This window comes from Pholcus phalangioides, unplaced genomic scaffold, assembly GCF_987345545.1.
Source record: "Pholcus phalangioides strain wild (caught in Gottingen) unplaced genomic scaffold, Ppha-v1.0 ptg000015l_1, whole genome shotgun sequence".
NCBI classification, from domain to species: Eukaryota; Metazoa; Arthropoda; class Arachnida; order Araneae; family Pholcidae; genus Pholcus; species Pholcus phalangioides.
In genome coordinates, this window is record NW_028301608.1 from 76,845,991 (window position 1) to 76,858,990 (window position 13,000).

Sequence of the window (13,000 nt, forward strand, 5' to 3'; positions counted from 1 at the left end):
TACAGGACATATACATACAAGAGAACCGGTAATAGTGCGTGTGCGCATCCTTTCACATATAAAGGTAGTCTGCCTTGTGCATGCGAAGCTAGTCCATTTTACCTTGGTACCATCACGGGTTTACCCATTACGGATAGCCAATACTATACACACAACTGGCTTTTGTCACGTTTTCCATCCAATGAGGAAACTCCTCTCGAAGTCTACTGGTGCACTAATCAACTCCTTGGGCGTCAATTCGACTCTCGCGATCTATGATATATCTACTCTATAATATAAAATCACAAACTCGAAAAGGGCCTATTTCTAAGCAACCGAAATTAGTGACGATTTTATGTTACGGAAATGGGTGAGGGAAATCTGTTACGTTTTTGTGTTACGGAAGTCGGTTACGATTTTGGGTCAAGTATTCATTTAACTCAAGCTTATATCGGCACCCATTTGACCCATCGGGACCATGTTATGTGCATGTACCGAGAGGCTCCTACATCCTACAGCAGAGCCCAGGCTGGAATTTAGATGGCGAGCCCCCAAACCAGCTCTTCAGGGGGCCCCTCTGTGGTTAATTTATAGTGTGAAAAATCAAAAAGTGATAAGAATCGTTGTGGCCCCTGTCAGCCCTGCCCTTGTGGGGGGGGGGGGAGTTCATGCCGAGAGGTATGTATATGTATAATATAAACTGAAGAGCCAAGAAAACTGGTACAGGCATGCGTATGTAAATAAAGAGATATGGAACTAATCAGAGTACGGCGCTGCAGTCGGCAACGCCTATATAACACAACAAGTGTCTGGCATAGTTGTTAGATCGGTTACTGCTGCTACAATGGCAGGTAATCGAGATTTAAGTGAGTTTGAACGTGGTGTTATAGTCGGCGCACGAGAGATGGGTCATAGCCACTCCGAAGTAGCGATGAAATTTGGATTTTCACGTACGACCATTTCACGAGTGTACCGTGAATATCGGGAATACAGTAAAAAATTAAATCTACGACATCGCTGCGGCCGGAAAAAGATCATGCAAGAACGGGACCAACGACGACTGACGAGAATCATTAAACGTGACAGACGCGCAACCCTTCCGCAAATTGCTGCAGATTTCAATGCTGGGCCATCAACAAGTGTCAGCGTGCGAACCATTCAACGAAAGATCATCGATATGGGCTTTCGGATCCGAAGGCCCACTCGTGTACCCTTGATTACTGCACGACACAAAGCTTTACGCCTCGTCGCCTGGACCCGACAACACCGACATTGGACTGTTGAGGACTGGAAACACGTTGCCTGGTCTGACGAGTCTCGGTTCCAATTGCTTCGAGCTGATGGAAGTGTACGGGTATGGAGACCTACGTTCATGGACCCTACATTTCAACAGGGGACTGTTCAAGCTGGTGGAGGCTCTGTGATAGTATGGGGCGTGTGTAGTTGGCGTGATATTGTACCCTTGATACGTCTAGGTACGAGTCTGACAGGTGACAGGTACGTAAGCATCCTGTCTGATCACCTGCACCCATTCATGTCCATTGTGCATTCCGACGGACTTGGACAATTTCAGCAGGACAATGCGACACCCCACACGTCCAGAATTGCTACAAAGTGGGTACAGGTACACTCTTCTGACTTTAGACACTTCTGCTGGCCACCTAAATCCCCAGACATGAACATTATTGAACATATCTGGGATGCCTTGCAACGTGCTGTTCAGAAGAGATCTCCACCCCCTCTTACTCCTACGGATTTATGGACAGCCCTGCAGGATTCATGGTGTTAATTACCTCCAGCACTACTTCAGACATTAGTCGAGTCCATGCCACTTCGTGTTGCGGCACTTCTGCGGGCTCGCGGGGGCCCTACACGATATTAGGCAGGTGAACCAGTTTTTTTGGCTCTTCAGTGTACATACAACATCAGTGCTCCCAACACACAGGGTCGGGGTACCCGGGGGGGATTACACGTATGAGTTAAAAGTTTCCATTTCCAGGGGACCTTGATGGATCTCATTGTTTTCTTGCTGCTTTAACGTTGAAAAATTTTTCGATAGCGGAAGCAAAAGATATATCCAGTCTGGGGGTCCATAAAATTTGTGAATTCGGTCACGGGTAGTTGCGTGGGTGGGCCTGGATTTTATTCGTTGGTGAAACGAATACAAATGAAAATTTTTCATGGCACTCGCACCGGGGGATGACCGACAAGCTTCCAGGTTGGGGGCCCCATGTTTTTCAGGTTTCATTTTGGGGACCCTGGATGAATCTCATTCTTTTCTGTTGTAGAATTTGCAACAGCGGAAGCCGGAGATAAAGCCAGTCTGGGGCCCCACCAAAAGTATGCGAATTGGTGTCCCGGGTAATTGGTTGGGGGCCCTGGATTTTATTCGTTGGTGAAACGAATGCAAATGAAAATTTTTCATGGCACTCGCACCGGGGGATGACCGACAAGCTTCCAAGTCGGGGGTCCCCCATGTTTACAGGTTTCATTTTGGGGGCCCTGGATGATTCTGATTCTTTTTTGTTGTTTAACATTGTAGAATTTGCAACAGCGGAAGACCGAGATAAATCCTGTCTGGATTCCCCACTAAAAATCTGCGTATTGTGTCCCCGCTACTGGATGTGGGGCCCTGGATTTCATTCGTTGTAAAATTGATAAAAATGAAAAATTTTCGTGGCCCCTCCCAGGGAGGTGTCAGACAAGCTTCCAGGTCAGGGCTCCATGGAAATGTTGACAGGTTCTAATTTGGTGCCCCTGGATGTATCTCATTGATTTTTGTTGTTTAACATTGTAAAATTTTCAACACACCGGTAGCCCAAGATATATCCAGTGTGGGGCCCCACTAAAATTCTGGGGACCCCCCATGGGGAAGTTGTCTGGGGGTACTTGATGAATCTCATTTGTTTTTTGTTGCTTTATTATTATTTTTATTAAAATTCGCTTCTTCAGTAAGCTGGTGCTTTCACACGTCTCTTTCCATAGCACGCTGATGAAGTGGGGCGAAATAAACAAGATATGTTGAGAAGAGAAGTGGGGGGGGGGGAGTTGGCCGCTAAAGGTGGCAGGGGGGCAAAGCCCCCCCCCCCCCCAGTTGACTTATATATATTTATTGATAGCATCCTTTCTGAATTCTACCAATGCTTAGTGCTTGTATTTGCTCGAAAGTATGCTTTCATGCTGCGAAGTAGCAAGTAGCATGTCTATTCCAGTCCTAAAACCGAACTCGACACCGAAGTGTGAATGAAAAGTAATATGTGAAGTGGTCGGGAATATATTAGAAAAATGAAATCATACAAATGAAGAAATGTATTTTTCACATTTTATACATTCATTTTTACTACAAGGCATCGGTAGGGGTGAAGGTGGAAAGAAACTGAATTTGTGTAAGATTTCCTTATACTTGATGTACAGTTTTCTCGTCATCAGTGATGGATACGTTCGAGAAGATCCAACGTTTTCTAGTAAATTGTTTCATGATAGCGAGATCATTTATCTGTGGACGACTAAGGAAATTAACGGGAATGATATATGACAAGTGGTCATCGATCATCTTCGAAGTACTATGCGTGCGACCTACACAAGGTGGGAAGTGAGTGAAAGAGCTCAGATAACGAGGACGTTGTTGCTTGCTCTCTAGCCAGTGATCGTGCACAACTCGTCGTTCCGTCTTTCTCTTTTTTATCCCCTTCACCTAAAGATCGAATACATATATATGTTTCTTATATATCCCTTTATACAGGCATCACTCGCTTTACGTGATTTCGCTGTAGCACGATTTTGAAACGGTAATTCACAAAATCTAAACCTGTGAAATTCGGCCTGGAATTTGATCTTGAATGGTAAAAATGATCCTGCGAATGAGAGACGTGGCGTACTTAAAATGACGTATAGATCAGACAAATGTGAATGAAAAGTACAAATCCACCTTTCTCATAGATCTATTACATGATCTTGTATTATATTATTATTACTAGCCAACAATACTCGGCGCTGCCCGGATTTTCTTCTATTACTGGGAGGATTGAAAACATGACAAACCGTTATGAAGGAATGAACTGTTATACTGACAGGATTAAAGCAGTGAAAAACCATAAATGCATGTCTGAAACTCATTGTTAGGAAACCACGGTTACCAAAGTAAACATCCAAAAAGTCATTGTTCAGGCCGAGAAACCATTGTTTCGCGACGGTTTTTCACCAATTTCGGGAATTTGCCCTTATCTGACAAACTTTTAAAGCAGCCTATCGTTCAATCCCGTTCCTGTTTGGTATATGCAAACTTTGGCGACGATCGGTCCAAAAGTGTAGATTTGTATAGACATACAGGCTTTCACATTTATATATAAGACTAGGTACAATACACGGCGCTGCCCGAGTTTTCTTAAATTACTGGGTGGACTGAAAAAGTGACTAACCATTATAAAGGCATAAAGTATTATACTGGCAGCATTAGAGAAGTGGTAAACCATTTTAATGGCGTATACATGTCGGAAACGCATTGCTAGGGAACCACGGTTGCCCGACGGTTTTTTTGCCCTGCTCTGAGAAACTTTTAAAGTAACCTATCGTTCAATCCGCGCCCTGTGATATATATGAAAATTTTAGCGACGATCGATCTGAAATTTTAGATTTGGATACAGGGTGATTCAGAAAAGATGAGAAAAACAGGTGGTGGTACACACAAAAACAAACAATTTTCATCAAGAATGCATGGTCTAAAATGAAATGCAAACGTGCTACAGGGTGCAACATAGTAAAACCGAGGATACGAGGAGAAAACACAAGAATGACGTATACGTTAAGAAAAACAATTTTAATGAATAATTTACAATAACTGCTCAAAAGAGCGATAGTCAACGGTGATGCAAGAAGAACAGCGACGAAGGAGGGATTGGCGAACGCTCTGGAATATTCCAGGCATATCGCAAACTTCCTCAGCAGCAGCGAAAGTCTTGCGGTTAGTTCCTCTTCACAGTCAAGAGAAGTCTCATACACCAGACTCTTCAACTGTCTCCACAAAAATAAATCAAGAGACGACAGATCGGGCGATCGTGGTGGCCAGCCAAGCTACAGGACCACTTCTCCCGATCCATCGGTTTGGAAAAGTCACGTCCAGATAGTACCGTACCTCTCGCCCAAAATAGGCTGGAGCTCCATCCTTCTGGAACCACATACGCCGCCGGAGGGCAGTTGAAACATCCTTCAGCAAGTCTGGCAGCACCTCTTGCACAAACGTTCGATATTTGCGCTCGTCAATGCGTTCCGGCAGAAGATAAAGTTCTATTAGGTGGTCAACGATGATTCCTGCCCGAACATTGATGGAGAAGCGTCGCTGATGCGCATGTGGATATGCGACATGTGGATTTACGGACGCCCAGACATGTTTATCGTGGGTATTAAATGCACCATCTCGTGCGAAAATGCATTCATCGAAGAAAGAACAGTTGCCGCAAAATCTGTGCGTGCTGCCCTCTGCTGTAGGAGCCAGCGGGCGAAGTCTACGCGACGAGCATAATCTTCATTCGATGCTTGGACTCGTTGAAAATGGTATGGGTGAAACTCTCAACCTTCAGCACCCGCCATGTCGTGGATTGTGGCACACCAAGACTACGATCCACAGCTCGTGAGCTTGTAGTTGGCTGATCTGCCACCATCTCAAAATCTCGCCTTCCATACCTGCTGTTCTGGCAGTCCTTGTACGGCCTGCATCAGACCGGGGAGCAAGAAAGGATTCCGTTGCGCACAACTGCCGCTGCAAGCTCGCAAATGTTTTCGAATTGGGTAACTGCTTGTGGGGAAAACACTCGCCGTACATTCGTGCTGCCTCTGTGGTACTTTCATTTGCAGTTCCGTAAATTAAATGCGTGTCTGCTTTTTCAGCATTACTAAAGTGCGCCATTATCCCGTACGCTACAACTATTAGAACGCGCGCGCGCGGTTGCATGCCGGAATAACTTCACAGGGCTGGTGTCTGCACCTTTTATTCACTGTGACGCAGATTCGCATACGGTTTCTTCTTCTTTCCCAGGCTATATTTGCATGCATGGTGTTCTTTTTCTCCCGATAAATTTCAACGGAAATGCCGTTTTTAACAGAGTGCACCGATGAACATTTTTGGTAACATGTTGGCAATTTAATTGAAGAAAAACAACTCTAATGGCACTAGGGCTATTCAAAATTCTTTGACTTTCCCACAAAAGTTTTTGAAAAGAGATGAAGAATCATATCCGCCAGCTAAAAATCTGGACTGTTTCATTAAAAAAATCATCGGCCTCTATCATCATCCCAAGCTTTTCAGTAGAGCAAAGATCCTCTCTATCGAACCAGTCCCTTCATCATCCAATTGAGATGCCAGAAGTAAGACTGTTTATTAAATTCGTTCTTACAGCGTGAATTAGTGAGCTTTATTTTTAGTTTCGAATAATTACTTCATTCATAAAAATTTATTTTGCTGCTGGGAATCAAGTTTCATTTTTTAAAATTCTACTGAAAAGGAATTCCCCCTCTGTGCTTACACCCTATCTTTAATTCAGTTCGCTTTACGTGCTTTCGTTAGAAGCGATTATTTTGTGCAACCAATTAATAGCGTAAAGCTTCTCAATTCAGTTGAAAAGAACTTTGTTCAGGGCCACACGCGTATAAAACTACGCCGGATATAGGCAACCGAAACAATGCCCCGGGCCTTCAAGCTTCATGTTGCACACGAGTTAACTAATTAGATTGGAATAATAAAAGCCCCATTTCAAAGCCAATTTCTTTTTTAGCTTAAATTGCAATTTTTTTCGAAAACGCCCTAACAGAAGTCATAAATACGAGCGAAAACTGTGGCAATTGAAGCATCAAAAACAAAGCGAAGTGGAAACTTACTGGCAAGTTTTTGGGACAAAAGAATGAGAAAACCAATTTTGATGAACTGCGTGTAGACGAAGGACTTGCGAATCCGTGAAACTGTTCCACAGTCACAATCCAATGAAAGATACCCTTTTGCGCATGTAGAAAAATGTAATAAAAATACTCTACATATATTACCTGCATGCTTATGTACAATTAAAAATAGCTTTGAAGGGATGAAAACTAACATATTATAAATATATGCTATGATGTTTTACAAGCTCAATTCTCCATTAATTCCTCGCACAAAACCGTTTTCATGCTAAAGAACTTTCCATGAGGTTACACGTAGACTTATTTTATTTCCGTCACAGCTTTCTTCAGTTATATGATGTCTATACACTATATACACGGCGAATAAGAGCCGGTCTCCCATTTGAAAAAGTCTCCGAAAAATGCAGGCAGCTGTGCATGTTCCGATTCGTTAGAAATTCCACTGAGGGAGGTGCATGTGCGATTAAGTACAAGGGTTGGACAAAATAGTATGACACCTGTGAAAAAAACAACACTCGGGGAAATCTGTAGTATACTCCCGCCCTCTAGTGTGGATGAGTGCCACCTAGCGGACGAGAATGTGCACACAACAGTCTAGTCGTAGCAGCGATAGCATTCGGATGCGATGTATGTAGGCGTTAAAACTTCGTTATAGCTGACCTCACAGATTTCGAAAGAGGCGTGATTGTTGGAGCCCGTCTTGCCGGGGCCACAGTAATGAAAACGGCCACCCTTGTTGGTATCGGGAGAGTACTGTGTCGATGGTAATGATAGCCTATAGCAGACAGGGAAAGACATCATCTGCCAAGAATAACAGTGGCCGAAAGTCGAAGATGGCTGATAGACCCAGAAGGATTTTGAAGTGGATTGTGGCCAGAAAGCACAAGACAACAGCATCCCAGATAACATCTGAGATGAATACACGTCTACAGGAAGGTGTATCGACAAAAACTATCTGCCGTGAACTGCATGCAACAAACATACGAGGTAGAGCGACTATTCCAAAATCATTGGCGACACCCTGCAATGCCTTGAAACGACGAACATAAGAATTGGACACAACAACAATGGGAGAATGTCATCTGGTCAAACGAATCGTCATTCACATTATTCCAGACTAACTGACGTGTTTACGTTTGGAGAACCCCAGCACAAGCCTATGACGTTGATTGTCTCCTTCCTATTGTTAAGCATAGAGGGGGATAAGTGATGCTGTGGGGCGCGATGTCTCACTGTGGTCTCGGCCCACTTGCTGTCCTGGATGGACGGGTTAATGCAGCGGTTTATGTCAGTATTCTGGCCGACCATCTTCATCCAATGGTGCAATATCTGTTCCCTGATTCTCGACCTGTGTTCCAAGAAGATAATTCGCCCGTTCACACTGCTGGAATTATCGGAGACTGACTTGATGAACACCATGATGAACTGCAACACCTCGTGTAGCCCGCTCGGTCCCCTTATCTTGATATAAATGAACCTTTGTGGGGTATTTTGCAGGCCAAAATGTGCAGTAGGTTTTCACCTCAAAGACACGTTCTGAATTAGTGGTATTTTTGCAGGAGGAGTGGCTACGTATTTCCGTGACTGTTGTGCATGACTTGTATTTGTCCATCCCACGACAGATACAAGCTGTAATTAATGAAAAAAGAGGGCCAACAGCCTATTAATAAAGATTTTCTCTCATTTCACAGGTGTTCATATTATTTTGTCCAACCCCTGTAGTAGTAGGGCGAGCTGCTGCTGAGTAAGGAGGCCGTCTATTGCGCAGTCCCGTTCAGCCGGAAGGAATACAGTGTTCTTAGGAAAGAAAATGTCTGTCCTCTGTAGCTTAATGGTAGAGCACGCACGCGGAAAGTGCGAAGTTGGTGGTTCGATTTCCCGCAGTGAATGTGTCTTTTCTTTCCAATTATCTCCGCTTGGAATCCCGTCATCTGTACTTCGTACAATTAGCGGAGAGGTTCATAGTTTCGTTCTATAGACAGATGGGCGTGGTGTCACTTGCGACAAGGGAAATTCGGGGCATTTGCGGAAATCGTAGCCCCACCTTTTCATTGTCTTCCTTTATCTTTTATTCCCCCTTCTGGTCTCGTTTTTCTTTTTGTCTCTACCCTAAGTGGGGGGGGGGGGGGAAGGGGCGGCGGTATGTAATTGAAATTGATATTATTTAAGTTCGTCGTTATTAAACGAACATATGTATATCACACACACACACACACACTTATAATGTGCTACCAACTTTTGTAACAGGGCTGTAATTTTCAACGAATAATTTCAACTGTAGTTAGAACTGTTGATTCTCGTTTGAAGCTGGCAGGCACAATGCTATCAAGTTACTGTACTCGGAAAGTTTATGTTATTCACAAATTATACTGTCCCCTGTGCTCTGACTTCTAGTAAGAAAGTTGTTGCCCTGTCTCACCTAATACCAAAAAAAAATATGTTTCTAAGTGCAATATTCACAGAAATTTTTCCTGTTTTTCCCCATTTAACGCTGTTCTTTCCCAAATTTCCTCCGTTTTTCGAATTCGATTGGATTGGATTTTGGATTTATTGGCACAAGGACCAATATGGTCAAACTGCACCAGTTTTCGAATTCGAATATCTCTGTGAATATTGCACTTAGAAACATGGGGTTTTTTTTTTTGTTTAGCATCAGGAGAAACAAGGCAACAAATTTCTAATTGCGTTTTGCTCAACAGGCGTCATAAGAAGTTAATTTTTTATTTTGTTACACACTGTATTTTCACACTCAAAACTGGTACAGGGTAATTTTTGAACGCCAGTTGAGCATTTTTTAAACCGGAATCATACCTCTATACGACGGGCGGTTGATGATATAAAGGCCGTGCTAACACTTACAGGACACCCTGTATATGACAATTTTAGAGGAAAATTATATATGAACCATTCATATTCTCAAAAAATTCTTTCAGTGATTATGCTGGTTCATTTGGAGAAAAATAAGTTTGAATATTTTGTGAATATACAATTTCAAATCCTCGGTTTTATCAGAAATGATAAATAATCAGATTTAAAATCGGAAAATTAAAGTGATGTTGTGCGCATCTGCCGCTAGTCCCAGTTATATGTTCCATCGTAGATAACATCAAACAGATGATAGATGTCAAGCAATCAGCATATTTGCTAATAATGCATTGGGTGTCCTGTAAGTGCTACCGAGACCTTATCCGTTCGTCGTAGAGGTATGGTTCTAATTTAAAAAAATAATCAAAATGTGTTCAGGGAATCATATATGACCATGATCCATATTCCACGACCAATCCACCATCATCCATATTCTTTTGAATTACCAGCTTATATCCCTTACAAGGACAGAGCGGAGGTCATGGTCGGTTTGTTGTTGTTGTTCAGGTATCACACTTTACCAAATTCGAGATTGAAAATATAGTATGCCATAAAATAAAAACAAAAATCTCAATTTTTTATTCAGCGGTCTCCGCTGTTCTTTAACTTTCAATAAGAAAAATGATGGCCCGTCTCTCCTAAAACCATCCAAAAAAAAATTTCGTGTTTCTAAGTGCAATATTCACCGCGATATTTTAATTCAAATGAATCGGAGAAAAAAAAAGTTGAAAGGTGAAAATAAATGGAAGTCCAGAAAGAACAGCATAAATGAGGGAAAGGAGCGTTGTCCGTTAGTTTAAGCTGTTCTTTTCCTACTTTTCCCAGTTCTCCCCGAATTGTGAATTCAAATATCTCAGCGAATATTGCACTTAAAAACATGGGGGTTTTTGGTGGCATCCGGAGAGACAGAGCTACAACTTTCTAATTGGAAGTGAGATGACGGAGGACTGCGTAAAAAATTAGATTTTTTTTTTTTTATCACCCACTGTATTCACAATCCCCATACTTATAGAGTGAATTTTGAACATTTTTTAAATTGGAACCATACCTCTACGACGAACGGTTGATGAGATAGAGGCGGCGTTAGGACTTTTACAGGACACCCTGTACACCGCAGTTCCAGTAATATAACATGACACACTTTGATATCATTTTCCAAATTGTGTTATATAAAAATAACGTGAAGCAGCGATTGTCTCGAAAAAAAAAACAAATATGGAAAACCTATTTAAACCTTCTAGAGAGAAATACAATAATTTTCAAATCCCCTGCGGATCGAATGTGTGACTTTGTTTAATGTAAATGTTCCTTGTGTAAACGTGAATTTTCTATTTGTTTTCTACTAAAGATTTATTTATTTATTCTTTATTGTTTGTCTATTGTGGTTATGTGATTGCAATTTTTTTCCCCTTTTTTTGGAAAAAATATTTCTTTGAGATGTTTGTTTTTTGTCATAGGCTTTAATTTGTTCACGCGATTGGCACACTTTTTTCCTGATGGAATCAGGGTCTCTCATCTGCTGAAATATCATTCGGTCTTAAATTGTTTCGTGGCAAACAGGAAACGTTTTTAATTTCCGGATATCAGCCGGCCTGTGAGTTTCGGACACCGGCAATATGATATACTTAAGTTTGACACGAGACGAAATAAAAACAAACAACAAGAAAAATAGATTGAAGGGGAAAAAATGCAGATGTCAAGAGACCAAATATTCTGAGTGGAATTCATATATATTTCTGTACGACAACTCTGACTGCCCCGTGAAATTTTCTCGAAAGAAAAAGCAATTGTCACTTTCCTGTCATAGCCATTGACAACGGGGTGTATCTATGTAAGGACATTCCTGAATTTGTAGGAGTCGACGGTTTGAAAATCCAGAACGCGGAGGGGGTTTTCGAACCATTGAAAGAAAAGAAGCGAAGAGAAAAATTGAAGAATCTTCTCGGACATTATTTTTCTGCATTTATTCATATAGCTCTTGAAAATAAGACATCACAGCATATTCAGTCATGAGGTTCAGCCGGTTCGGAAAAATCTGATTTTTTTTTTGTCCAGTTCTCTTGTTACATTCCGTCACTAATTAAACTAATTTTCACATCGAAATGAAATACAATCAATGGTGTCTCAACGGGTTGTCCAACGTGGTCAGTATCTAATGTCACTTTTTTTTCCGGTTGCGCAAACTTCAGTCTTGTCGGTAATAAAACTTTGATTCATAAATTAAAAATTTACATTTATACCGAAGTTATTTATTTCACCAATACTGAAATTATTTCATTCGTCAACTCTACGATTATTTTCTTCCGCTTCGTGGGAAATTTTATTTAAATTCTGAATTTTCATAAATTCTTATTTGTTGCGTCGGTGTTTTTATTAGGGCTAGGAATCAATTACAGTTTTTAACTGATTGATCAAAATTTTTGATCGAATTATTGAATTTTTAATCGGTTGGTTATAGGTACCGACTATTTATTTTATACGTAGTATAAGTAATACTAAATTAACCCCTTCACGTACAAGCTTTTTCCACAAATTTGAAGATCTGTATTTGAAGTGTCGGCGATGAATCTCAAAAACCTGGTTTCCCTGTTCGATAAGTAATAAAGGAAAACATGGACATCTGAAATTAATTTGTTTCATTTTTGTTGGATCGAGATATCTTGTCCCTGACCGTTTAGGGTTTAATGCTATAAAAAATTATTATTTTTTGCTCATTTTCACTCAAATTTATTCCAAAAACTAAATAAAATACAGCAACAATAAAAGCTCTTTTTATTTGGTAAATAAAATTACAGACTGTATTAAAAGTGCAGACCAGCTTTTGATGGGCCTCATTCTCCTATTCTTCGGTTCGAATGTCTTAATAATGATTAAATAACGGAAATGTTGTATTCTGCTATCTCTTCCGGAGTTTTATTTACTAACCTTCAAAAAGCGATTTCAATTTTAACAGAAATTGATTAACACGTTCACGCCGGCGTGCATCAAAGCGGTGATGCACGCCGGTGGGTCGCACTCGACTGTCCCATCGGACGGCGTGCACCACCTGTGGGTCACACTTGAATATTTGACCAGACGCTGCGTACCAAAAAAACGTAGTTCGTTTAGTAACTAGACAGAATTTCCATACAGTTGAAAATGTACATAATGGAAATTTAACGTATTTTAATTGAAAAAAGTAGGATTTATTTTATTTTATTTCAACGTTATAAACATAACTTATAAAACAAAAATTCAGTAGTAAAAACATAACAATTCAATATTATAA